At 56.6% G+C, this 24724-nt stretch overlaps 1 long non-coding RNA gene across 1 annotated transcript in view; it reads left to right on the plus strand.

Annotated features, from left to right (window-relative positions):
* LOC139704781 (uncharacterized) overlaps positions 1 to 24724 on the plus strand; it is a 61989-nt gene that overhangs the window by 28816 nt on the left and 8449 nt on the right. The window lies entirely within an intron of this gene.

Raw genomic sequence — 24724 nt, forward strand, 5'->3', positions numbered from 1 at the left:
CTCTCCCTACCCTGATCCTCTACTGTCCACCTGCACCCAGGCTGTCCCTCCACCCTGAGCCTCCACTGTGTGTCCACCTGCACCCTGGCTGTTCCGGTGCCTTCCCTGAAGTTGCCAGGTCCTAGTGTCCTGCACCTAATGATTTCACCTGGTACTGGGTCTTTCTGTACATTGTGCTACCAGGAACCACAGGACCTTCTTCCTCTGGGCTGAGTGCAGCAGGCTTGCTGCACCCCCTCTGCACTCCCCACAAGGAGGGAAGTGCCCCCTTCCCTCCTTGTGGGGAGTGCAGTGGTTGAGGGTGGTGTGACATGTCTAGAAGATGGCTCAGTGGCCTCAGTGAAGTCAGGAAACAGGGGCAAAGTCTTGAAGGTGGACACCCGAGGAGCCGTGCAGGCAGCCAGGGCAAAGGCCCCCGAGGAAGGGGCTGCCAGGCTGGGTGGGTCGGTGGCTCATGTGACTGAAGGGGGCGAAGCGGGACTGTGCAGCAGGGGAGCCGTGAAAAGGTGGGCAGCCAGGAGACCTGGGGGGACCCCAGTGTTAACACAACTGAAATGGAGAACCACAGAAGGTTTGGAGTGGACCCTGTGAGCAGGCTGCATCTTGGAAGGTGGCTCTCCTGCGTGGGCGCCTAAGAGAAGTGGTTACACTCCTGCAGAGGAGGGTGGTGGCCCTAGGACCTGTGATCACTCCACCACTGGTCCCTGGCTGGCTTGGCCTCCACAGACATCTCTGAAACAGAGGCTGCCTCAGATAAAGCCCCCCCCCCCCCCCCACAGAGGTAAGGCCTGTTTGTTGTTGCTTTCAAAGTTATTAGCATCAGAAGCGAAAGCTCCCTGTGTGGCCTGGGTCCAGCTCCCCTTTCATGTTTTATTCCCTCTGTGGTTGCTCCGGGCTTTGAAGGACCCATTAATAAGTGGAGGACTTGCAAATGGCTGCTAATTAACCTGCGATCTGGGACCTCAGGGCTGCGGAGGCTCAGGTACACCACTGGATCTCTGCTTTGATTTTGTGTTTGCACCAATTTAGCTTCCACACGTCCAGGGTAATTAGTGGACTCTGCAGCCACCAGGTGTATCGTGGGGGTCAGGCTCGGCTGGTGTGGGAATGGGCTTGGTATGGCTGGCAATTCACTTATTCATGGAAGAACCACATAGATGGGTGGGAATAGCGCTGGAGAGGCCAGGTTGAGGGGTGGGTCCCTGGGTGCCGCTCCCACTTAGGACTTCTGGTGGCTTTTGGAAAGCCCTCCTAGACCTAGGACCAACCCAAGGAGCAGTTTTCAGCAGATACATTTTATGCAGCATGAACGGGTTGATAGCTTCGGGGCGAGTCCTCAGAAGAGGGCCCGATGAGTGGAGGGAGAGCTGTCCTCCCCCAGCTGTCAGTCACCCTAAGCCAACTGTCAGAGATTTCCATTTGGATTTGATTTAACGTGCAGTGAGTTTCCCCCAGCTCAGTGATTTTCCTTTCAAATTCTCTTCACTCCTGAAAGTGGCCGGTGGAATCCTGACAGGCTGTCAGACGCGGGCAGCCTCAGAGTCCAGAGGGCACCTGCTGGCCTGCGACAGGACTCCTGCCAAGCACAGCCCTGATTTCTCAGGGGTCCACCCTTCTTCCTGGCCCCCACTGCTGTAGGCAGGCTGAGTGCCTTTGGTGCAAGGGCGGCCTAGGCCCTTACGAGGGGTAGGTGCTTCACCAGGGACGTGATCCCACTCGGGCATCAAGAGGCGGGGTCCCGGGGTCGGAGTGGGGTAGGAAGGGGTGCTGTAGGAGCGCAGGGCAGGGCCAGCCCGGCAGAGTCCAAAGGGTGACTCTCACCAGTCAAGCTGCTGTCAGAAGTGGGCTTATATTTGTTTGGCCAAGTGTAATTTATGAGTTGCTCTCATAATTCTCTCATGAGGGCCACGGAAAGAGCAGGCAGGCGGTGGAGAGACTTGTGGCTGCCATGTGCTGGGGCAGGGCAGCCCCCCAGGTCCGCAGCCAGAGCTGGGTTTTCAGAGGCGGAGCAGATCTGCCCTACAGCAGTCTCAGCAGTGCATGGAGGGAAGTTTGGTTGCCTCGCTGTGTGGGGCTGCTGGATCACAGGGTGGAAGTCAGAGGCCCCGCTCCTTGCCCTGCCATGCCCAGGACAGCCACAGCAAAGCCTTGTCCAGGCAGAATGTCACAGTGCTGAGCTTGAGGGACCCTGGGTCACATTCTCCCCCTTCCCCCAATTATACCTGCAATGAGCTCAAACTGGGCAAAGCTGAGGAGCAGGTCTGGTAGAAATAGCAGCCCAGAGTCCAGAGCACAGGCATCAACTGGACAGAGCAGGGAGCAGAGAAATCTACTGCTACAGGACCCTGCCCGAGGACAGCTTCTGGCTCAGAGTACAAGGGAAACTGGACTTGAGCCTCTCAGGTCTCAGGCTCCCCCTCTGTAGACTGGATAAAAGCGGCAGCGGGAGCTCAGTGAACAGTCCCGGGAGCCAGGTGTCACATCCCTGGACAGCTGGATGATGAGAGGCCTCCAGAGGGCTGACTTGCTCAAGGCCCTCTGGCTGCCAGTGGTGGGTTGGGGTCACCCTGGTCACCTCCAGGTGGTGTGGCCTCCAAGCCAGCTAACCTCCAAGCCAGTGACCTTTGTCACTGCACCCGTGGCCTCGGGAGTGTCGAGGATGCAAGCTCTCAGGTAAGCTGGGGGCCACTTGGCTATTTCAGCTCCATGGCTGAGCCCAGCAGGTTACTTGAGGGATATACACTGTTAACATCATCTCAGCCTGGCAGAGGGTGCCCGGAAGCTGGTTAGAAATGCAGGCTCTGGCTTTTCCCCGGGCCTGTGAGTGGGCATCTTCTGCCCTCCTGGCCTTTGACATTTTAGGAGCACCACTCACAGCCAGCCTTTGGAAAGGTGCACCTGCCCTTTGGTCACCTTGTTCTGGTCCCCACTGAGTTGCCATCGCTCATTCTCACTCAGGTCCTCAGGACCAGGTGGACCTGGCCCTGGCTCGCATCAAAGGCACAGGAGTCGGCTTCTGTCTATCACGGTCACTGCCAGAAAGGAAGTCTCTTGTCCTAGCTCAGGAGCAGGGAGCAGGGCCCTGCCCCAGCAGCTTATTTGCAGAGGGAGATGTGTTTGTGGATGATCACAAAATATTGTGATCCCATATGTCCAACCCGTCACACCCGTGCAGTAACTGCATTCAGGTTCATCTGTGATATGGGTCATACTGAGCCATCCGTGAGCTACTCTGTGAGGCCGCGAGGAGGGCCTGACCTGGCCTGTCAGCTGATGTGGGGCCAGGAGGAGCCCAAGGAGACCCAACAGCCATTGTGCCCTTGTTACTGTTCTTTTGTTCCCACCCTGGTGAACCGACCTGTCGCCATGTCATAAGAACAGCAGAAATGTGGCTGATATCCAGTCACTGGGCACCTGTCTGTGCCAGGCACTCTGGGGACTGCCACCTGATGAGGCTGGTGCAAGCCACCCTTGCTTTGCCATGGGGAAACTGAGTTGCTGGAGGACAAACAATTTGCTGAAAGTCAGCTTGAGACCAGAGGCAGGAGCCAGAGGGAGGCAGTTTGGCTGAGTCTTGTGACCCTGGTGAAGGCAGGGTTCTGGGAAAGGTGGCAGTATTGTCCATAGACAAGTCCAGGGGAGGGGTGGGGCTTAAATAATTCAGTCTCCCAAGACAGCTGTATCTATTGCCTGGTTCCATGTTATAAATTACCCTCAAGCCTGTGACTTCAAAGACGCCCACTGCCTGTCCCTATGGGCCAGGGGTCAGGTGCAGCTCAGCTGGGTTGGCAGCTGGGTCTGCTGTGAGTCTACAGGGGGGATTGGTCACTGGCAGAGCACATACCAGGCGTCAACTGGGGCTGAGGGGCTCTGCTCCAAGGCTCACTCTGGGGTGAGCCATGGGTTCTCTGGGATGTGCTCTGCTTCCAGGGTCACTGTGTTCCACAGCCAGGCTGGTGGCATGTGTCTGAGTCTCGGGGGCTGCTGTGGCCCAGGACCACCGGCCTCACTCACACAGCCATTCACCCTCACGGCTCTGGAGCCTGGAAGGTCCTTGTCAAGGTGTGGGCAGGGGTCCTGCCAAGGCTCCAGGGAGAACCTCTCTGGGCCTCCCTGTGGCGCCTGGTGGCTGCTGGCCACCTCCAGGGTTTCTTGGCTTGTACAAGTGTCTCTTGGATCTCTGCCCCCATCTTACAGGGCCCTTTCCCTGTTGTGTGTCTGCATCCAAATGTCCAGTGTTTTAGGAATGCCAGGTACATTGGACTAGGGCCACCCTATTCCAGGGTGACCTTGTCTTAACTAATTATACTTCTGATGACTCTGTTTCCAAACAAGGTTACCTTCTGAAGGACGGAAGATCAGGATACCAGGTATGAATTTGGAGGGGGGACACATTCAGCAGGATGTGACACCTTGTGCCAATAAGGTGGTGGGGGTCTCTAGGTCTCTGGCCAGGATCCGCCTACTGGCCCTGTATGTGGCCTTGTGTTCCCACCTACTCTCCCCCCACCCCTGGCTGCTCCAGCTCCTCTCACCTCTCCTGACCCCCACGGCTCTGCCTTCCAGCTGGTCTTGGCCAGGGGGTGTATTTTCCGGGGTCTAGGGAGGACCCAGGCCTTGCCTCCCTGGGTGGGCGCTTCACAAGCTGCACCCCACGCTCCCACTGCAGCAGAACTTGGCTCTGCCCACGCCCTGGAGTCTAGGGTGGCCCTTGCACCCACTCCCACTGGGGCTTGAGCCCCACCCACACCCTCCTGAATTGTCCCCTCCTTAATGCTTCGGAATCCCAGCTGGAGTGCCACCTGTGCCCAGAGAGCAGCCTCATGGATCATTTCATGCTGAGACAGAAATCATGCCAACAGTCAGGACGGTCCCTGGCCTCATGGAGGCCACCCGATTCACGTGTGCATGCCATACGCAGGAACAGCCTCCGTCACGTTGCCCCTTGTCCTTGGCTGTTAACAAGGATCTGGCAGCTCTTGTCACCAGGGCAGGCCTGCGGTGATGTGATTAAAAGGGAAAGAAAAAAATCCCCTGCGTTTATAAAATAGAACCTCCAGAAGCTGAGAGCGCGGATGGCGGGTGTGACCCCCAGTCAGAGTCTAGCGCAGCGCGAGGGTCCCATTCTCTCCTCTCCTCCCTCCCGAGGTACAGGGGCAGAGAGGCGCACCTGGGCCTGCGTTGCCATGACAACATGGAGGCCCCCCCCCCCCCTCCACCAGGCGCTGCTTCCCCTTTGTTTGCCCGGCTCATGGAAGAGGAGTTCTGGGAGCTGCCTGCTCAGTGGCCTCTCATGATCATCGCTCAGAAAAGAACCAGAGGATCGTGACGTTTTGCAGACATGCAGTGTGATTCTCAAGGTCTCCGGCAACATCCCTCCTCTGGTTTCTGGGGCTGGCTTTGCATGAGGTGCTCATACAGAAAGCTTTCCAAGGTCATGGTCATCGGAAGCATGAGGCCGCCTGGGAGTCTGAGGGCCGTGGCTGAAAGTCTGCTTGCCCCTCGTGGAGCAGGGTCTTGGCTCTAGACTTCCAAGGCCCCTTTCTTCTGGGAACAGACACAGGTACACTTTTGTTGGGCTCGTGTTTTCTCTGCAGGGTGCCCACGGCGGGCCTCACGGGACAGCAGAACCTGTGCCCAGGCTGGTTGTGGCCCTTGAGTTTGTCACTGGAGCAATCCTCGGTGGCTCATGGATAAATACCAGAGGCCACTTGAGCAGGATGGCAAGCGGCCTGCCACGTGAGACCCCTGCCCTGGCCTCGTTGCTGCCCCCATCCCAGAAGCTGCCCTGGGCTTCTGGGCAGTGCTCTCCTCCCTCCTGTGCCTTGTGCTGAGCCTGGGTAGCCAGGAGCAGCCCTCTGACTCACCTCATGGAGCAGACACAGGCTGGGGTGGTGTAGAGTGGGGTTACGTTCCCAAGCTCTGTGGTCCGAGCAGCCGGAGCAAACCCCAGCTCTGCCATTGCTTCCCTGTGATTTTGGCAAGTTGTTCATCTTGCTCTGCCTCAGTTTCTCTCTCCAAAATGTGGGCAATGAGGCCACCTGCCTCCCCGAGTCCTGATCAGTTTGCATAAACCAGCATTCATGAAGTGTTGAGACCAGTACTGGAAAGGGATTTGAAAATACAGATTTCAGAAATGCTGTCCAACCCTGTCTGACTTCAGGGTCAGCTTCTTCTGGGTCCAGTCTAAGATCTTAGAACTAATGACTGTCATGTGGGGGATGGTAAATTGTGGCCCTGTTCCTATCCTTCCTCCGCCTGGCCTGGTGGGTCACAGGAGAGTCACTGAAGATGCGTGGGTAAGGGTCAGAATGTTCTTAACATCTAGCGTCTTCCTGGGCACCTGCTATGAGCTAGCCACTGTAGAAAGCAATTGACCTGCATTGTGTAATTCTGGCCCCAGCAAGATGTGGGGAGACCACAGGTCACAGGGGCCGTGACTCATGCAGAACTCCTGGCTGGCAGGTGTAGCGGGGCTTTCAGGTCAGGATCCTGCTGCTCTCTGTGGCCTGCTCTTTGTTGCGTGAGCACTTGCTTTCTGTCTTCAACCCACTGGCTTCCAGGCTGCCACCTGCTCACACCCCTGGCTCCGAGAACTGTTGGCTGGACAGATCTCAGCCATTCCCTTCTCCCTGGGAGTTTTCACTGTGACCACAGTCTGGAGTCCTCAGTTCCCACACTCTCCCAGTGCTCCCTGATCCTACCTGTGGCCACATGAGGGCAGTGGTCTCCTAACAGCTCCTCCATCTTACATAGGGTCTACACGAGGCAGCCTTGAGTTCAAGTCCAGGAATTGCCACTTAGTGGCTATACAAACTTGGCCAGGTCAGTTCACCCCTGTTGTGCAAGTTCCGCAGGTTGAGGTTGGGAAGCAAGTAGTGCCTGTCCTAGAGCAGGGTCATGAATGAGTGGGACAAAGGCTGGGCCAGTGGCTCGGTGGGGCAGCTGGCACTGGGTGGCACTCGGTACGAGTTACTTCAATGGGGCAGCTAGCGAGATTTCCATCGGGGCCTCCTTGGTGTGCAGCTAGGCTGACATGTGGCCCTTCATCTGCCCGTGTGTGTGTCTTTCTGAATCTGAGATGATCTGTACCCCGTAGTCTGAGATAACCTTGCAACCCTGCAGCAAAACAGAGTGGCCCTGGTGCTCACGGTCAGCACCTTGGACAGTGCACAGGGCTGGACAGCCAGGAGTCCACAGCTTCCCTTGGCCAGCTTCAGTGACGGATGCAGACAGACTAACTAATGTGCCAATATCAGGTATCAGCAAGAAAAAGGAGCATTTCTCTTTTTCGGTACAAGGCTTTGAACCCAGGGGTGCTTAACCACTGAGACCCAGCCCAAGCCCTTTTTTATTTTGTATTTTGGTACAGGGTCTCGCTGATTTGCTGAGGCTGGCTTTGAACTCGCGAACCTCCTGCCTCAGCGGCTGGGATTCCAGGTGTGGCCACCAGGGCTCTTGTGTCCGTGCACTTTCAGTGACCGCTGTGGAGAACGCTGTCCTAGTTGCTTTTCCCGCAGTCTCTGCCTCAGCAATATTTGCCATGTGCCTCAGGCGAGGGCTCTGACCTGCCGCAGTTGAGTCACGGTCTTGGAGACACATCAGTGAACGGATTTCTTTTGAATTTTTTCACTTTTCAAGTCACTTGGAAAGAAGAGAGAATTTGTGTTGAAGGTAGCTTGACTTAGGCGGTCACCACATGTCAGGGATCTGACTTCTCCCTGGTGTGCTACGTGCACTGCCCCCTCCTGACTGACAGCCTTCCCTGGGGAAGGGGCCTTGGCAAGTCCTCCCCCAACACAGCAGGGACCCAGATTCTTGCCCTTGTGAGCTGCTCTCTTCCTGATTTCATGTCACCACCCAGTCTTTGCCTCATGCTGGTGGACACACCTTACAGGGGTTGGAGCAATTAGGAGCACAAGCTGCCGTCACCTAGTCTCAGCTGAGCCTTGGAAACCACAGCCACTGCAGGATCGGTGCCCCAGTGGGCAGTCTTGTCTCTAAACATTTCCTGTTTTTTTTTTTTTTTTTTTCCAGTACTGGGGATTGAACCCATGTGCTTAAACACCAAGCCAGATCCCCAGCCCTTTTTAATTTTTTTTTTTATTTGGAGTCTCTATCTCACTGCATTGCTCAGGGCCTTGCTAAGTGGCAGAGGCTAGCTCTGTAAGTGTGATCCTCCTGCCTCAGCCTCCTGAGCTGCTGGGATTACAGGCGTGCACCACCGTGCCTGGGAGAAACCTCTTCATTCAAGCTCATGGTTTGATTTGCTGCTACCATTAAGCGAGACTCAGGCCACTGGTGCTTTGGGGATTTAATGTTGCAACCGAATCCTGTAGGATAGCTGGCAGGTCACTCTGGAAAAGGATGCCCTGTGTGTGGGAACCCCCTTGGAGGCTGCTGAGGTCCTTGAAGTCTGGGGGGCACCCACTGGAGTGCTGGCTGCGTGGGTCTGTCCAGCTCCTCTGGCCCAGCCCAGTCCCCTTGTTCCCTGCCTGCATTTTCTTCTATCGAGAATGCATGCTTCTGCTAAGTTGGACCCGGCTGATCTCCGGGCACGTTGCTACCCCTAAAATTCACCATCAGACCAGCAGCCTCTCTGAAGCCAGGAGGGAGCAGGAATGGCTGAGAAGCATAGGGAAGAGGCGAGGAAGACCAAAATTATCATCATCTGCGTTCTGTCAGTTTTTAAAATCACAAACCATGAGAGATTTATATTTACTTTCAAAATTAGTTCTTTATTTTCAATTAACACTTAGTAATTATGCAGAAAATTGTATTTTTTTCCTGTTTTCTGGGGATCAAACCCAGGGCCAAGGGTTCTATTACCAAGCTACACCTGCAGCCTCAACTTGTTTACTTTTTAAGTTAACATTTCTTTTTACATGATTTCTGAGTGCTTATGGCCATGTGCGTGCAGACACAGCAGGCAGGTGTGTGAGAAATCTCTTGTGGATCAAGTCAAGGGACCCTCCTGGGAGGTTGGGGCCATGCACAGGCTGAATCCTCCCCCTGCAGCCTATGTCCCCTTGCTGTGAGTCCTGCTGCTGTGAACCCTCAGGAGTTGGATGGAGGAGCACTTTTGTTCATCCATGTCTGTCACCTGATCAGTGAGAATGGACTTAGGGCTCTTGTATGTCAGGTACCATGGGCTCCGGAGCAAATGCTGTCTCCTGGGAGTCTGCAAGGCCACCACATCCCAGCTGTGCCCCGTGCTCCCCCCACCCCAGTGAGCACACTGTGTCCACCCCTGTTCAGCCACACTATGACCGCTCATGCCCAGGCCTGTCATGTCACCTGGGCTCTGTGAATATCGTGCCTAGCTTTCTGGTACTCAGGGGCTCTGCTTCTTCTAATTCTGAACACAGACGTATCTTCCATGTCTGTTAGGGTCTCTCTCCCCTGGCCTTGGGAGAGCGAGGGAACCCAGCTCGCTGGCTAATGGGCAGAGACAGCTGCTGGCCCCACGGCCGTTTTCTAGTTGAATTTTTAAAAATGTTTTTACTTTGAAGTAAGTTCAGACTCTCTCGGGTGTTACTGAGTCAGTCCAGAGTCCCACACGTGTCCTTTTGCCTAGCTTACCCCAGGAGTGACGTCATGAACACAGCAGTGATAAGATCTGGGACCTGGGCATGGGTCCAGCACAGTGGACTGAGGCACAGACCTTATCCGGGGCTGTTGGCATCGCTGTTGTCTTTGCCGTGAGCACCCTCACTGTACTCAGACAGAATGTTCCCGGCTGTTTTTATTTTACAGAAGGAAGCCTTTGAACACCATCACTTTCTTCTCTGTACAGCTTGCAATCTGACGTTTTTCTGAGGAGTGTGCTGTTGTGCTGGTCCAAGGCGGGTGCCTGCACATCCTCAGTGAGGTGACGAGCTGCTGGGGTGGCAGATGTCCCCAGGATGGCTCTCTCCTTTAGCCCAGATGTAAATCATAGCCGTGAGCTGTTTTAAGGAGCTCTTGAGTTCCACCGACCTAGTGCTCTGTCTGGTCCCATGGTGGCCGCATGTCACACAAACCAGCCAGCCAGAGTCCTCGCCTGCACATAGACCCGTCACCGCACCTTCCCTGGATGGGCTTCGGTACTGGCCTGGTGCACAGCCGGAGAACTATCTCCTTGGGCTTTGAGGGGCCCTTGTTCAGCTTCCCAGGGCTTGGTGACAGGACCGCAGGCCTGTGTGTGAGCAGCCTGCACTCCCTGGTGGAGGCCATGCTGCCAGGTGCCCTGTTGGCACTGCCCAGGCCTTGCCTAGGATGTCCACCTCAGGGTGGATGAAGTCCTGAGTACAGATGGGGAGTTTTCCTTGGAGGCACTTTTGGGGACTCACTGGCACCAAGTCATGTCAGCAGACGTCCTTTGGAAGCCCTCACACTGGGCATCTGCCAGTCAGGAGCAGGTGTCGCAAGCTAGGCCCACCTTTAGAGCAGGGCCCCAAGGACGGGGAGGAGGGAGCCAGAAGGCTGGGCCATGTTTGAGCGAGGGAAAGAGCTCCGCAGCCCGACGGACTGTGCAGGTAGAAGCTGGCGCTTCAACTCTAGGATGGTGGTGACGGGCTTCGGTTGGCACATGGAGATCAGCTGCTGTATTGTACCTGCAGGGGCAGAGGCTTTCCCAGAAACGATGGGCATGGGAAGCAGAAGCTTGTGGGGGTCAGGGGCATTTCTACCCCATGAGCCGCGTCTTCTTCAGAAGCACAGTCTGAATTCCCTGGCACCCACGGAGCCGGCCGTGGATCTCTCTCCTTCTCTACTTCTGTCCATGTTCTGCATGAGAGCAGATGTCAGTCTTTGATGGCTCAGGATAGTGGCTGGTTACTGCAGGTGACTAGAGCAAGTCACTCTGTGGAAGATGGCTTCTTCTCTGTGGTTGTCCTTAGCCACAGGGAAAGCTCTGCCTCCCCTGGGCAGGGCGGGAGAATATTGGGAGGAGGCAGGAGGGAGGAGCAGGCCATCCTGGGCAGGACCTCCTGCTCAGGAACCTGAGCAGGTCCTTCTGAAGTGTGGTATGGCCTGTCCTCACGGAGAAGGAAGGCTGGAGTGTTAGAGGGCACAGGTGGCTGAGGTGTTTCTCTGTGACCCTGCTGTTCTCCAGGGTCCCCAGCACCAGGGCAGGCTGCTGGTGGGCACTTCAGGGTCATGGTGTGAGCCATGTACACTGCAGGCACTTCATCCTTAGATCGCCGTGGCCTGGTCTCCAACCTGCAGGAGGCACCGTGTCTGGATCCACCGTAGACGAAGCTCTCTCTTCTGAACCTGGCACTGATTTGTTGTTCTCATGATGTGGCAGGATTCATGGGGCTTCCCTGTGCACCTCCTAGGGCATCCTGAGGCCTGGGGATGGGGCAGGTCCTTGTGGTGCACTTCGCACTCTGTTTCTAGAGGGGAGGTCCCCTCTGCAAGCTCCCTCCTCCTCCGTTCGTGCGGGGTTTGCCTTGCAGCAATGTGGCTGATGCAGGCCAGACTCCTTTCTGAGCTGGAATGGCAATTCCAGTTCCTTTTTCCTTAACAAGTAATTCAAACTTTAAAAAATGCATGTTTCTTACAACAGGAGAAGATGGTGCCCAAGAGGAGAAGTGGCCATGTTTTGGGGCACATGTACTGGGGAGCATGTGAGATTCTCCAGCCTTCCCAGCACTGTGGTCAGGGTCTGCCTGTACGCCTGGCAGTTTAGGGTGGCAGCGCAGGCTGGGCAAGGCTCACCGAGCCCCTTTCTTGAAGCAGGCTTGTGGGAGTGCGGGTGGAGTTGTCTTCCTGGAAGGCCATCTGCCCCCACAGCCTCACACAGAGCAGAGTGCGAGGGTGACCGGGCCCAGGAGAGGGCGGGGACATATGTGCGTACAGCCTCACCCACGCCAAACCCCATGGGACAGGGAGGGCCGGCTGCAGTTACACAGGGAGAAGCTTAACGCCACCGGTCTGACTATGGCACGGGTTTGTGATGGAGCGTGTCCAGTTACCAGCTCACCAGCTCCACCTGAGGCTGGCGCAGTGGGTTCATGAAGAGCGAGGGAGGTATGGGCCACTCCTTTCTGTTTTTTTGATCATCCTCATAAATCACCTTTGTTCCTACTTAGAACACAAAGGCTGTTTGCCCCCAGTTCCCCAATTAAAAAGTATCCGTTGGGGATCCTGGTGGGTGAAGTTCACTGTGCCTGTGGTTGGTGGCTTGGTCACGTCAGGTCACATTCTGGAGTCCAGGGAGGCCACTGAATGCCTGTGTCCTGCTGGGTGACCGTGTCCAGCATCCTCCTGCCCTGGTGGTGTTATTGGAATATCATTGTTATGCGGCGTGAATCATTTTGGTAAGGATTGTTCCTTTAATGCTTCTTGCAATGCTGGAGTTCAGGAATTCTCCCTCGCTCACCACCCTCTGCTCAAATTCCATTTGCTGCTTTTTTTGTGCAAGAGGATCATGTGTTTTTCTAAACAGAAATTCACCCCATGTCCTCAGACTCAGAGAATGGCCGGTGCTGGCTTGAATTCGAGCGGGATTTTGACTGGAGACATGTCTCCTGTCTCTTGTGGCCAAAGAACATGGCTCAGGAAAGCTCAGGAGGAGCCCTGAAGCTCTCAAGGCCTTCCTAGGTGTCAACTCGAGCTCCGAGTCCCAGCAAATGCACCCCATCAGAGGGGAGGTCCAAGACTGCTGCTGGTGTCCAGGCAGGTAGCGGCTTTCCCACCTGCCATCCACAGTGGGGCGACCTGGGCTCCCTCGTGAAGCCTGTGGGGTTTGCAGGTCATGTGCCCCCTTCCCTTCCTGGTCCCTTTGTGCTACCTGCAGTCCTCCTGGCCCACAGTGCTGCTGTCATGCTTGTCTGCCTGTGGCTTCTCTAAGTCCCCAGCACTTGCTCTCCATGGGGCCTATTCTCCTGCCCCCCAGGGAGAGCCACAGCCCCCTGACTGGACTCAGGCCTCTGCTCTGCGGCCACCTGGACAGTGCCCCCCTCCCTCTGCGCCGCTCTGCCTGGTGCCTGCTCCCTGGCCCACCTCTGCCCAGGACACAGTTCCAGGGGGCGGGGCTGTGCTGCCTTTGGTGCCTCTGGAGATTGTGTGCAAAAGGCCCCTGGCCAGCGCCCCCCAGCAGGATGCCAGGCCCATGACAGGGCCACTTGCTCGGCCACAAGGGGACCTTTCACAGAGGCACCTTGTGCTCCATGTGGGACCAGCCCCCGCCCGTGAGGTGCGCGAGAGCCAAGGCCTCCAAAGGGCAACATGGAGGCTGGCTTGGCAGGTGGAGGCCTGATGTGGGGCTGGTGCCCAGCGCCGCTCAGTGGTCACTCCTGGATATCGGCCGGCCACTGCATGGCCAGCGGCCAGCTGAGATGGAAAGCCTCAGGGCATATTTCCAGTTTCCCTGGGGAAGAAGCTCAGGCCAAAGGCTTTCCTGGACATGGTGCTGGGATCAGAACAATTTGGAGGTAGGAGGCCGCCCTCGCACAGGGGGGACGAGGTCTCGGCCGCTGCGCAGTGGCCTGGACTGTGGGATCCGACAGGTGGCCTCACCTCTCCTGGTGAAAGGGGAATTTGCCAGACTCACAGCCACGACTGAGAGGAAGCAGAGTGGGTGACGGGCAGCAGGGGAGCCACCCTGGGGTCCTGCAAGACCCTCCTGGTTCAGGACAGAGGGACAAGATGGGTCCACAGGTGGAGCCAGAGCGGCTGGAGTCCAGGGGCCAACCTGTCCTTGGCTTTAAGTGGGACAGTGAGTGGTGTGGCCCTCCGCTGCCTCCCGCCTGGGCCTGGTGGCCTCCCTCCCCTGTGGGCACCAACACCCACTGGCAGGGCCTCTGGGACTTACCTAGGACCCAGCCCCTGTGCCATCCTCTCAGCCCTCAGTTTCAACCCTCCCTGCCCCGACCCCACTCACCCCACCGCTTCCTCCCTTCTCTCCCAGGGCCCTGCCCAGCCGTGCCCTCTGCCTGGAGGGCACCCCGCCAGGGGTCCCGCGGCTCTGCTCAGGGGACGCCCTCCTGGAAACAGTGCTTTCTGTAAGACTCTGCTTTTGTTTCCTTCTTTATTTCCTGATAACAGTCACTGATACTGGACTATAGATCAAATGTGTGCGCTTTCATAAGATGTGTGCGTGCATATGCTATGCTGGGAAATAAGACAAACAAATAATGCACAAATTGTATGTGGACATATGCACAAAATCATATGCCAATTCCATGTACATGTATGTGTGTATATATATATACCTCCATCTATCTATCTATCTATCTCTCTATGCATATATATATATATATTTTTTTTTTTTTTTTCCAAAAGCTCTATAATGATAGGGATTTTGGTAAATAAAAATAAAAATTCAACAAAACTACAAACCAGAGGAAAAGTCACAGAGGCCGCTGGCCAAAGTGCTACAGGCAGCAGGCAGCAGACATATTCTGGGGTCTCCCCTCCCTCCATGGGCAGCCTGGGCGCCCTCCCCACTGCCCCACCTGGCTGCACAGAGAAGCCCATGCCACCCCAGAGAGGTGATGCTAGAGGACTGGAAGCCAGCCTGTCACTGCCCGTGCCCCTGGGGCTGGCAAGGAGGGTGGTACGGAGCCGTCGGGGGCGGCTTAGGTTCTCCTGCAGCAGATCTGTGAGCTCACCACCTCACTGGTGTGAATGCTCTGAGATCCACTTTACCCCTTTAGAAATGATGCTTCTCCTCAGAGCTTAGGTGTATTGCACAGCAGAAGTGCAAGCACTGTGGCACGCAGTATGGCCGCGGGGCTGACAACTGTGCTCCTCACATCTTGGGCAGGCAGGGGCGGTAGGGGGCAGGGGAGGCCCACTGCTGTGGCTGGTGGTGGTTCCGATGAGTCTGCAAAACTCCTGGGCTGCAGGCTCGTCCCTGGTGGGGGAGCTGGGGGCTCTAAGAGGCGGGCCTTCTGGAGGGCGGCCAGCTCCCGGGTGCACCCTCACCAGGGGGCGATGCTGACCTCCCACAAGCTGGGCCCCTTGGCTCCCTCTCTGGCCACGATGCCCTCTGCCTTCCATGCTATGATGTGGCCAGTGGCAGCCTCACCAGGATCCAGACAGATGGGGCCACCTGAGCTCAGGCCTTCAGCCTCCAAACCTGTGACCTAAATAGACCTCTTTTCTGTAGGAAGTACCAGCATCAGGTATTTCTGCTCTAGCAACAGAAAGCAAGCATGGAAGGGACTAAATAAAGACTGGGCTCTGTATGACCCCACTTCATCTGAATCCTCTGAGATGTAGATTCCTGAAGAAGGTCAGAAATGAGTAAGAAGATTTAGGACCAAAGGCAAACAGAAGGATGCTCACAGCCAACGGGAGCCGTATGGAAATGCAGACCCAGCATCGCCAAAATTTCTGATTTTTTTTTTCCACCAGAAAGCATAAGTCTTTATTTGTGGATTAACTTTCCTGTTTCTGAATGTTGACAATTAGTTGGGCACAGAGTTGGGGCCACAGGAATCTTGGCAGGCCAAAGCCAGCCACCCGCTGCTGACGTTCTGACGGGTCCTGCCCGTCAGTGCTGGCAGGGGCCGGGCGAGGCTATTTATGTTTCCACGGTGAGAAATTCTAGACGCGCATTTTGCCTTTGTCAGCTTTTGGCATCTACTGATCCTGCGTGAACAAAAATGGAAACAGCAGGCTGTCGACGGTCCACCCGAGAGATGGCAAGAGCGAGCTGCCTATCCTCAGCCCCCTTTCAGCCTGAGTCCAGGTTGAGCAGAGGAGATGTTGAGAACGTGACCTACCTGGTCTGGGCCCAGCCGTGGAGCCCCTGAGACTTCCCCAAGCTGGCAGAGGGAAGACTCATTCCTCTGACCCAGAGCAGGCAGACTAGCTGTGCTCTCGGGGGCTGAAGAACCATGACAGGGAAAGATCCTCTCTGCAGCGGAGGTGCCCCGGTGCCCAGCCCGGGAGGAGAAGTCTGCACGGGAGGACGGAGACTGAGTGGTGCTTTCCTTTAATGTGTGCCAGGTGCTTCATGGAGGAGGGTTATTTTGGCTTTTGATGACTCTTGAGGGTGTGGGTCATGGTGGAGACAGCAGCCTAGCTGGAGGTGGGGGCTGCAGGCCCCAGGTCCTTTGCAGGACCTTTGCTGGCCTGGTGGTGCTGCCTTCCTCCCTAGCCCAGGCTGCTGCCGCAGGACGGGTCCGTGGAGGGAGGTTTTGCTGGGTGAGCGTTGGCAGCAGAGGCAGGAGACAAACCCTGGGCGGAGCCAAAAAATAAATGGTGGCCTCAGATCTGCTCAGAACATCTTCCACTCCAGTGTCACCGGCAGAGCTGGGCAGGCGGGATCGTCCCTGAGGCCTCTGCTGCAGGACCCTGTCCAGGAAGCCACATTTCTCTGCCATCTCCTCCCTGACCCCTGGTATGCGTGGCATCCCAGGCCTCCTGTGTCACAGCACACCCTTGAAGCAATGGGCCAGGAGTCATTTACACAAGAATGGGATTCCTTGGACCCATTTAATCATAGCCTTGACTGAAAGCCACACTGAGGTGTGGAGTTTGAGAACTGAAGTAAGTAGCTCCAACATTTTGTGTAGAAACCACTGTGCAAAAAGGTGACAAAATGACAGTCATATTTAAAATGCAGGCTTGAGCTGCTCACTGTGGGGTGAGCTGGGAATGCCTGGAGGCCCTGGCTGAGGGGCAAGGAGTGGGCACGGGCCTGGGAAGACTGGCGGGATAGCCCCTGAACACCACGGATGGTAGAGAGGTGGATTCTCTTTAGTCGCCAACATCCTCAGAGGGGAAATGTCTCACAAAAATATCCAAAATGGAGGACCTGGTGAGGGGAGCCACGTTCAGGGGCCAGGAGGCGGCAGAGCCCCCGGGTGGACCCTTCCCTTGCAGGGCCAGCGCACCTCCCTTTGTGCAGTCCTGACACTACCTCGCGGGACCTCAAGCTCACTGCTCTGCTTGTGTGACTCCTGCTCCTGAGACCTCAGGGTTGAGGCCACTGGGAAAGGGAAGCATGCGGGAGTCTCTGCAGCCTCCCCCTTGGCCTGCTGGGAGATGGCATTGGTGACCTGCGGGCTTTGCTGCATTCACGTCCAAGGGTCCCACTGGACCCATCAGCAGAGCTTCTCCAGGGGTGGACTGGCCATGCATTGGTGAGAGCTGGTAATGGGCTCACCCACCTTCCCTTCCAGGCCTCCCCCTTCCTGGCTGTGGCGGTCTCCTGGCCCTGAGGGCTAGGGCATTGCCACATTGTTTCTGGATGGTACTCAACAGAAACACACACGTTCCCAGAGACAGATGGGCAGTGCATTCAAACCAGAACAACCCCAGGGTTCAGTAAGAGTTGGTCTGAAAGGTCCTCTTGGCACACGTGGGGGTCCTAGGCTAATGGTGGGGACAAATGAAAGGCCTTTCTGTTTCATTGACAGAGTTGATGAGCAGCAGTGCAAATCTGGGGTGTGTGTGTGAACCTTCTGGAGGAGTCTCAACTGTGAGGAGGCAGGAGGGAGGTCTACGTGGGTGTGGGTCCTTGTGGTGGTTAACACCTGTGGTTTGTGTGATTTTGTGTATATTATTGTAATTTAAAAAGCTAACTTAAAAACATCTGAAAATATCCATGTGGAAGGAGGTCTGATCGGATTTCTGCGGCCCAAGATGGTCCTTGCAATAAGATAGAGGTGGGTCAGGACATATTTCCAAACCCCCAGAGGTCTCTGAGTTGGTCTGGCATAAAGAAAACTCAATTGGTAACTGATCAACCAACCCATGGGCTGGGAACCAGGCTCAGTGTGGCAGTATTCAGAGGCACAGGTGTGCAGGGCACAGTGGTCAGTTTGGGGGAGAGTCTAGTCTTTCTAAGTGTGTGTGGGCGGCTGTGGCACTTGCAGTGGGGCTGTTTGCAGAACCCTGTCTCGTTTTCTCCTGTGACTGAAGGGGCCCTGCTGGGGTTTGCAGGCAGAGGAGGACGCCCAGGCGGAGGAGAGAAGGAAGCTCAGGCGCCCTTAGAGGGCAGTGCCGGCTCAAAGCCACCCTGACAAATCACCTGCTGAAAAAGCAAACACTTTCTTAAAACGGCACTTAAACATCCTTGTTGCTCTGGTATTTGTGGTAGGGCCCTCAGAGGCTCGTCCTTTCCATTAGCGAAGTTATAGTTGATGGGTTGCCCTGTCCGCAGGAGCAGCAGGCAAGCCTGGAGCTGATGGGCTGTTCAGCCAGTGGGTGGAAGTCCCTTCCACGTGGTCTCTGGCTGTCCGTCTGTCTGTACATTGTTCTCTTCCTTTTCATGACTATTATTCTAAACCACCTTACCTTGTAAGTGTCTCCATCACAGGTGCCCTGGAACTCCTCTGTAGGAGTTGGGAGTTGAATCCTTAGGCAGCCCAACGCAGCAGGTGTGTGTCTGTCCCAGGGGCTGCTGCTCGTGGGCTGAGGACCAGGCTTAGTGTGGCAGTATTCAGAAGCACAGGTATGCAGGAGACAGAGGTGGTCACACTCGGTGGCCCTCACTGGAGGGAGGTCCTCTTAGCATGGGATGCTCCTGGGAGCACCCTGATGGATGCAGGTGAGCCTCTTCCTGGGTGGCACCTGGGCTTGCTGGGGAGCTCAGACGGAGGTAGGATCCCCGTGATGCAGACCTTACCATGCACAGTGGCAGTTGGGGCCTGCATGGTGTCCTGAGGCCCCATCTAGTGCCAGCACATTCTGTCACCCACAGGGGAGCCTCATCACTCCTCCAGCCTGGTGGCCATCAAGGTGCTCTCTGTCTGTGGATCTGCCTGTCTGAATACTTGCCGTGGGTGGAATTAGCCCACATACGAGTGACCACGTCTGCTTGCGTTCCCTTGGCAGCCTGTCTCCCAGGGCACTCATGTGGCAGGGTGGCCATGATCCTTCCTCAGGCTGAATGATGCTCCACTCTGTGGTCCATCTGCTCCGAGGAGCACTCGGAGGGTTCACACACCTTGACATCTGATCAGGGCTGTGGCGGACGTGCACGGTCAGGTTTGCACACTGCTTTCACTGCCGAGGGTGTGTCCCAGAGTGTGTGTGGTCCCGAGGTGACTCTTTCACGCTCTGAGGTCCCCTGAGCTCTTTTCCATCTTCCATCCCCACCAGCCATGCCAGAGGGTTGGGAGGGGAACCTTCTGGGCTATGCAGTGTCTCAGGTGTCCCCCCTGCTGCTGTGGGGCAGCCTGTGTTCCAAAGACACTGACCAGGGTGACCTCATGGGCTCCTATGTGTGCTTGCTCTTCGCTACCAGGCCGTGTGCCCTTTGCAGGAGTGCGTGAGCTGGGGCGACGGGCACCACGGAAGCCGTACCTGAGCATGCTGCGAGTCTTCATCCGAGCCTGCTGTGCTTTCCCGGTGGCAGGAAGACGGTTCTAGAGAATGCAGTGAGCTTCTTTGGAGCTGTGTGATTGGCACATGAGGTACTGAGCTGTCCAAGGGATCAGGAGTGGTGTGCACGGGGCCCATTGGGCAAGGGCTCTGTGATCAGCTTTTCTCAAAACAGGGAATTAGAGGTTTGGATCTCTCCGCCCTCCCTGTGGCTGCTGGGAGCCTATACGATGGTGGTGGCAGCAGCCCCCTTATTTGCATAATCACATTTCACACCCAAATTGTGCTTTACAGTTTGCCAAGTGCGTTTACATGAATGATCTCACTTAAGTTGCCAGGAGTACTTGGAAGGGTGAAATACTTTTCTCAAAATCACATTTGCTAAACGTGAAGACGAGGCCCCAAATCAAGGTCCTCTACATCCTGGGGTCCTCGGGGAGGACCTAGCTACTGTCCTGGGCAGGAGTGGGCCCAGAGGCCATGGCACCCCAGTTCTATCCCATTCTCCCCTCCATCCCTCCAGGCTCTACCATAGCTCCCCCACCCCACAGCCCCTTCCTCTCCTCTGGGGACTCCATCTCCCTACCCGGGCCACCAGGCTGTGACACTTATGAACCCTGTTTAGGAGGAAGGAGAAAACATCATGAAGCACATTTCAGAGTCAACTTGAGTGATTTTCCTGTATGTCGTAGCTGGTGCTGAGGATGCCCTCCGGGGATGGCATCCTCTGGCTGGGGCTCACATCCTAACACATGGCATGCATCCTCGATGAGCATAATGGCGTTGCATGTTTGTGATTCGTGATGTAATTACATGTGTCCGGAGATAAAACTGGTTGTAAAACTTTCACAGCCCTTAAGCCAAAGCAAATTAACAGATGAGGGAGAAGTGAATGCGTGAGGCCCACACGGTTAGCGTTACCGACTCCCCTGCTGAAGAGCTGCTTTTCGCAGCTGCCTGAAGGCTCCCTCCCACCCCTGCCAGGGAGCTCCTCTAGACTCCTGCAGAATCTTTGATTCTGTGAAGTCATTTGGCCTCATCTGACGAAAGCCCCTCTGGTCCTGGGCTTTGGGCATGAACACAGTGCCAGTATTGGAACTCAGTACCGAGGGGCAAGGTGGGGCAGATGTGTGTTCTGTCATTTCAGATGTCATGTCTCTGAGAGCTTCTTGGCTCCTTGAGACTGCACCTACAGTCACCAGCTCAAAGCGCCTTCCAGAACCTTCCAGTTATAGGCACTTCTGAGCCTCATTACTCACCCTTAGGACCAGGGGGCCACCTTCACGAAGGGAGCCAGGTGCATAGGCCCTTGTGGATGCCTGTGCCCAGGCTTGACCTGCCCCGCCACTTGCTAGGTGGGGGCTACCTGCTCAGGCTGCCAAGCCCCTCGTGCCTCAGTTTCTACATATGACAAGAGGGGTCATATCCGTGTCGAGCTAGGGTGCTGTGAGGACTGGACGAGGATGAGGAGAATGGGCAGGGGCCAGCCCTGGGCTCAGCCCAGGAGCCAGGACCCAGGGCGGGCACAGGTTAGATGTGACTCCCCTGCTCCTTCCACCCCAGAGTGCTCTGCTTCTCCTCCAGGCCTGCGCCTTCCTGCAGACCACCTTCACTCTCCAGGAGTCACCAGGCCTTACCTGGTCCCCACCTTTCCCAGCAGCCACCTGGGCTGTGCTCACCTGGGGAGGGGAAGCTGCTGCTTACTGCCTCTAGAGCCCCTGTCTCTGCCTTCCTGTGGAAACCTGAATCACGGCCTGTCTTCTCTGGGACCTCTGGCTGCTGGTTTCCCATAGCAGGGTCCTCACCTGCCAGGTGACAGCTGAGTTCACCTACTTTTCTATGATGTTGCTGAGAGACCACGATGTCCCATAGTTCCAGGGACGTCCTTGTTTGAAGGACTTTCCCATCAGGACCATGTCAGGGTCCCTGAGAACTCAGCTATATAGTGGCCCGTCCACAGAGCATCCCCAGATTCCACACAGGGGACCCAGACTCCCTAAACCTCAGGGACCCCCAGGTGCCTGACTTCCTCCCGCTCTGCACCTGCAGCCCCACCCACACTCCCAGGCCCCGCCTTCACCCAGCCCAGCCCCAACATGGACCTCTATCTCTGCTGCATGGGTGCCTTCTCTCACCGTGGGCTTCATATCACACAGTCGGCCTGGGAGGAGCCCCTCATCCTGCCTCCAGCCCAAGGGCTTCCCTGGGCCCCTATGCAGCCTCCAGAATCCGAAGGGCAGGCGGTGGATGGCTGGGCTGGACTGTGCGTCTGTGCAAGAGCCAGCGAGGCGTAAGCCCCTGGGACTCCACATGCTGGAGAAGTGTCCGCTCCCACACTGAGGGGCTCATCCTGCCTTCCCCACTTGGAAGCAGCTAGCCACACAAGCCTGGGAGCGGCTCTGCCTCCACCGCCGTCCACTGCCCAGCACAGGAGGTGAAAGCACCTTTCCACCTGCCTGGTGTTGTGGGGGACTAGGCACCAGGGTTTCAGTCAGGTGGTGCTGGCACTGGGTATTGCAGTCAGACGTGGACCACTCTGACCCACCTCTGAGGCCAGGCCTGTCCTAGGAGTGACCGAGTCCTCTCTTTGCTTCCCATGGCCGCCCAAATGGCTAACACCTTCGTGTGTGTGGCCCACACTGTCTGCCTTGCCCGTGGGCTGGAGGGTGGGTCTATTTCCAGGGCACTTGCCCCAGCTGTCCACTGAGCCCTGGGCTTGGAAGAAGTGCACACCAGTTGTTGGGCAATGTGCCTGTCCTTTCTTGCTTGGGCTTTTCTCCAGGGAAGAGGCCATGTTGCCCATTGAACTTGGATTCTTCCATGTTCCTGGAGGGGATGGGGTGGTTGAGACCCAGCTCCTCCCTTGTCTAACCCTTGCACTGCTCTTGGGCAGCCTTGGGGATGCTCTGCCCCCTCCTCCAGGCAGGGCTGGTGAGACAGCTCAGGTCGCCCGGTGGCCTCCTCTCAATTCCGGAGGCTGCAAGTCCAAAACCAGGAGGTCCGTTCCCAGTGGAGTCTCCTTGTGGCTTGCTGTGCTGTTTGGTGCTCTCAGGTGGCCGTGGTGGGAGGGCGAGGGGGACGTTGATTTTCCTCTTCTTACAAGGACACCGATCCTATCAGATTGGAACTACTCTATGACCTCATTTACCCTTAAATGCCTCCCAGAATGCCTCTCTCCAAAAAGCCACCAGGACCCAGGGCTTCGCCATGGGGACTTGGGTCAGAGTGGCCTGGGCCAGCAGCAGATGCCTGAGGGTGTCTTTGCTGCCTGCCCTTCCTCTCCCTGAACTTGGGTAGCTCCTACCACCACGTGGCTCCCTTGCCCACCCTGCCAATACTCTGACTCCAAACAGTCTGACTTCTTTTACAAAGTGCTCCATTTTAAAGCCACATTTGACCTGATGGTTCATCTTGGGAAGGAGAGCATGATGCCTGGGTTTATTTGAATTAGTAGCAAACATCAAAACAGGGAAAATGCAAGGAAATCCATAGTGACCGCTGCTTGCCACAAGCCCAGCTGGCGATGCTGGTCCCAGTCCTGTGTGACCTGTCCCTTGAGATGTCCAAGTGTCCCTCCTCATCAGTCCTCCAGCCTATCTGCCCACATAGGTCACACACCCCTCCCTGTGTGTGGTTCTGCTCTCCCTCCTCTTGTCCCCACTGGAATTCACTTCTTGCCCATAATTTGGGGGAAAGTGGCCACAATATCAAACCAGGCCCCCTAATGAGTCCCTAGTGCATGCCAATGGGTCGAAATCCCCTTGGCTGGCACTCTCCACAAGGGCGAGTTTGGGGGCACACTGAACAGAGATCTGACGTCCTAGGGAGCAGACAGACCCCTGGGCTGCAGCCTCCGCCCCGCTCCCTGCCCCACCTTCCCCACACTCACTCAGCAGCCACACCGGGCCACCTGCGTCCCTGAGCTCCCCGGCCCTCTCGCACTTCGCTTGCCACATTCTCTGCGCGTCTGGCCAGGACTCCCTTCCTTTCCACCTGGCAGTCCTCAAATCTAGCCCAGAACTGTTGGCCGGGTGCCGGGAGCCCGACTCTGCAGTGTGCTCCTCTGTGGAGGGCGGTGAGGCCCATGCCTCTTCCTGCCTGGGCTGCTGACCCTGCGGCTCCACACTGTGCTCTGGTTCTGGGGAGGTGCTGCCCTGGGCCCATGTTCCTTCCCCGGAGCCCCTTTGTGTGGCTTTCAGCCTGGGGCACCTAAGGCAGTCGCTGTCTGCATTGCTTGTTGGTCCTCCCTGGGCAAGAAAGCTGCTGAACTTCCCAGGAGGTGGAGATGCATGGGGGTGGGGCCATCCGTCATCACACCCTCATCTAGGTCCCAAAGATGGGACTGGTGGGACCCTGCGCAGCAAGTGTTCCGGAAGTCCCTCCTCACTGCAGTCCCGGCCCAGTGTGAGTCATACTCCCCTCTCCTGCCCGTAGGAGTGTGTCGTCAGGCTTACTTACTGCCCTCAGATGTGGTCAGCAATGGACAGTGTCACAGCCCATGGTGGCTTCATCATGCTTCAGACAGCCCAGGTGTGCTCAGGGGTGACTAAGGCACTTGGTGCTGGCCCCCTTAGCAGGCCGTGAAGACCCTGCTCCAGATCATGCTGGACCCGCCCAGCCCTCCTCCTCCTCCTCCTCCTGTGAGTTGTCCTCCTGGTGCCGCCCGCGCTGGCTGCTGGGAGACTCGTTCTGTCGTGTTGCGGCTACAAGCCCACATCTTTGGGAGGCCTTCTGGTCTCAGTATGCAGCTGCTACCTGAGGTGATCTCTGCTCCGCTTAGCATTCCTGGGGTGGTGCTGATTAATTCAGAAAGGCTCAATTTAATTGTAGCAGTGGCCATTTCCCTGGGCAGACGGCTCTTGTCCTGCACGGCATCACTTATGAGGCCTTCCAGGGTAAGTCTTCTTGCTGTCCAGCACCCAAACAGTGTCAGAAGGGTGAGCAATAGACACTTTCTGAACGCTCCCCAGGTGCCACGACACATGAGTGTCGGAGTAGCAACTGTGCCCGGCCGTGGCAGGGGAGAGTGGGCCGAGTCTGCATCAGCCAGGAAGCCAGCTGCGTTCCTCTCCGTGTCCCTGGGAGCTCCTGTGCACAAAGGGAGATGCACATCATTGGTGCACAGGGCCCGGGGTCTGAGCAGGCTCCGGCTGGCACCTCCTTCTTACTTGGAGATCTGGTCCATGGACGGGGTTCTTCCCACTTGGCTGCTCTGGGCCTTGGTGGTCTGCTGGGCGGTTTCTGATTCTGGAAGCACAAGGTGTGGGGCTGTGCATTTGGAGGCTGGTGTATCTTTGGGCATCTTTCTGTGGCCGGCTCCTTGAAGTGGGCACTGGGGTAGTGAGTGGCCCCTGAGTGCCCGTTCCTGCGTGGACTGGTTTGGGGAGACTGCCTTGGCATCCTCAGCCTTTCTCTTGGGGAGGCTGATTTTGTGGGGTTAGGCAGCTGACCTGGA

Source organism: Marmota flaviventris, chromosome 1 (assembly GCF_047511675.1).
Source record: "Marmota flaviventris isolate mMarFla1 chromosome 1, mMarFla1.hap1, whole genome shotgun sequence".
NCBI classification, from domain to species: Eukaryota; Metazoa; Chordata; class Mammalia; order Rodentia; family Sciuridae; genus Marmota; species Marmota flaviventris.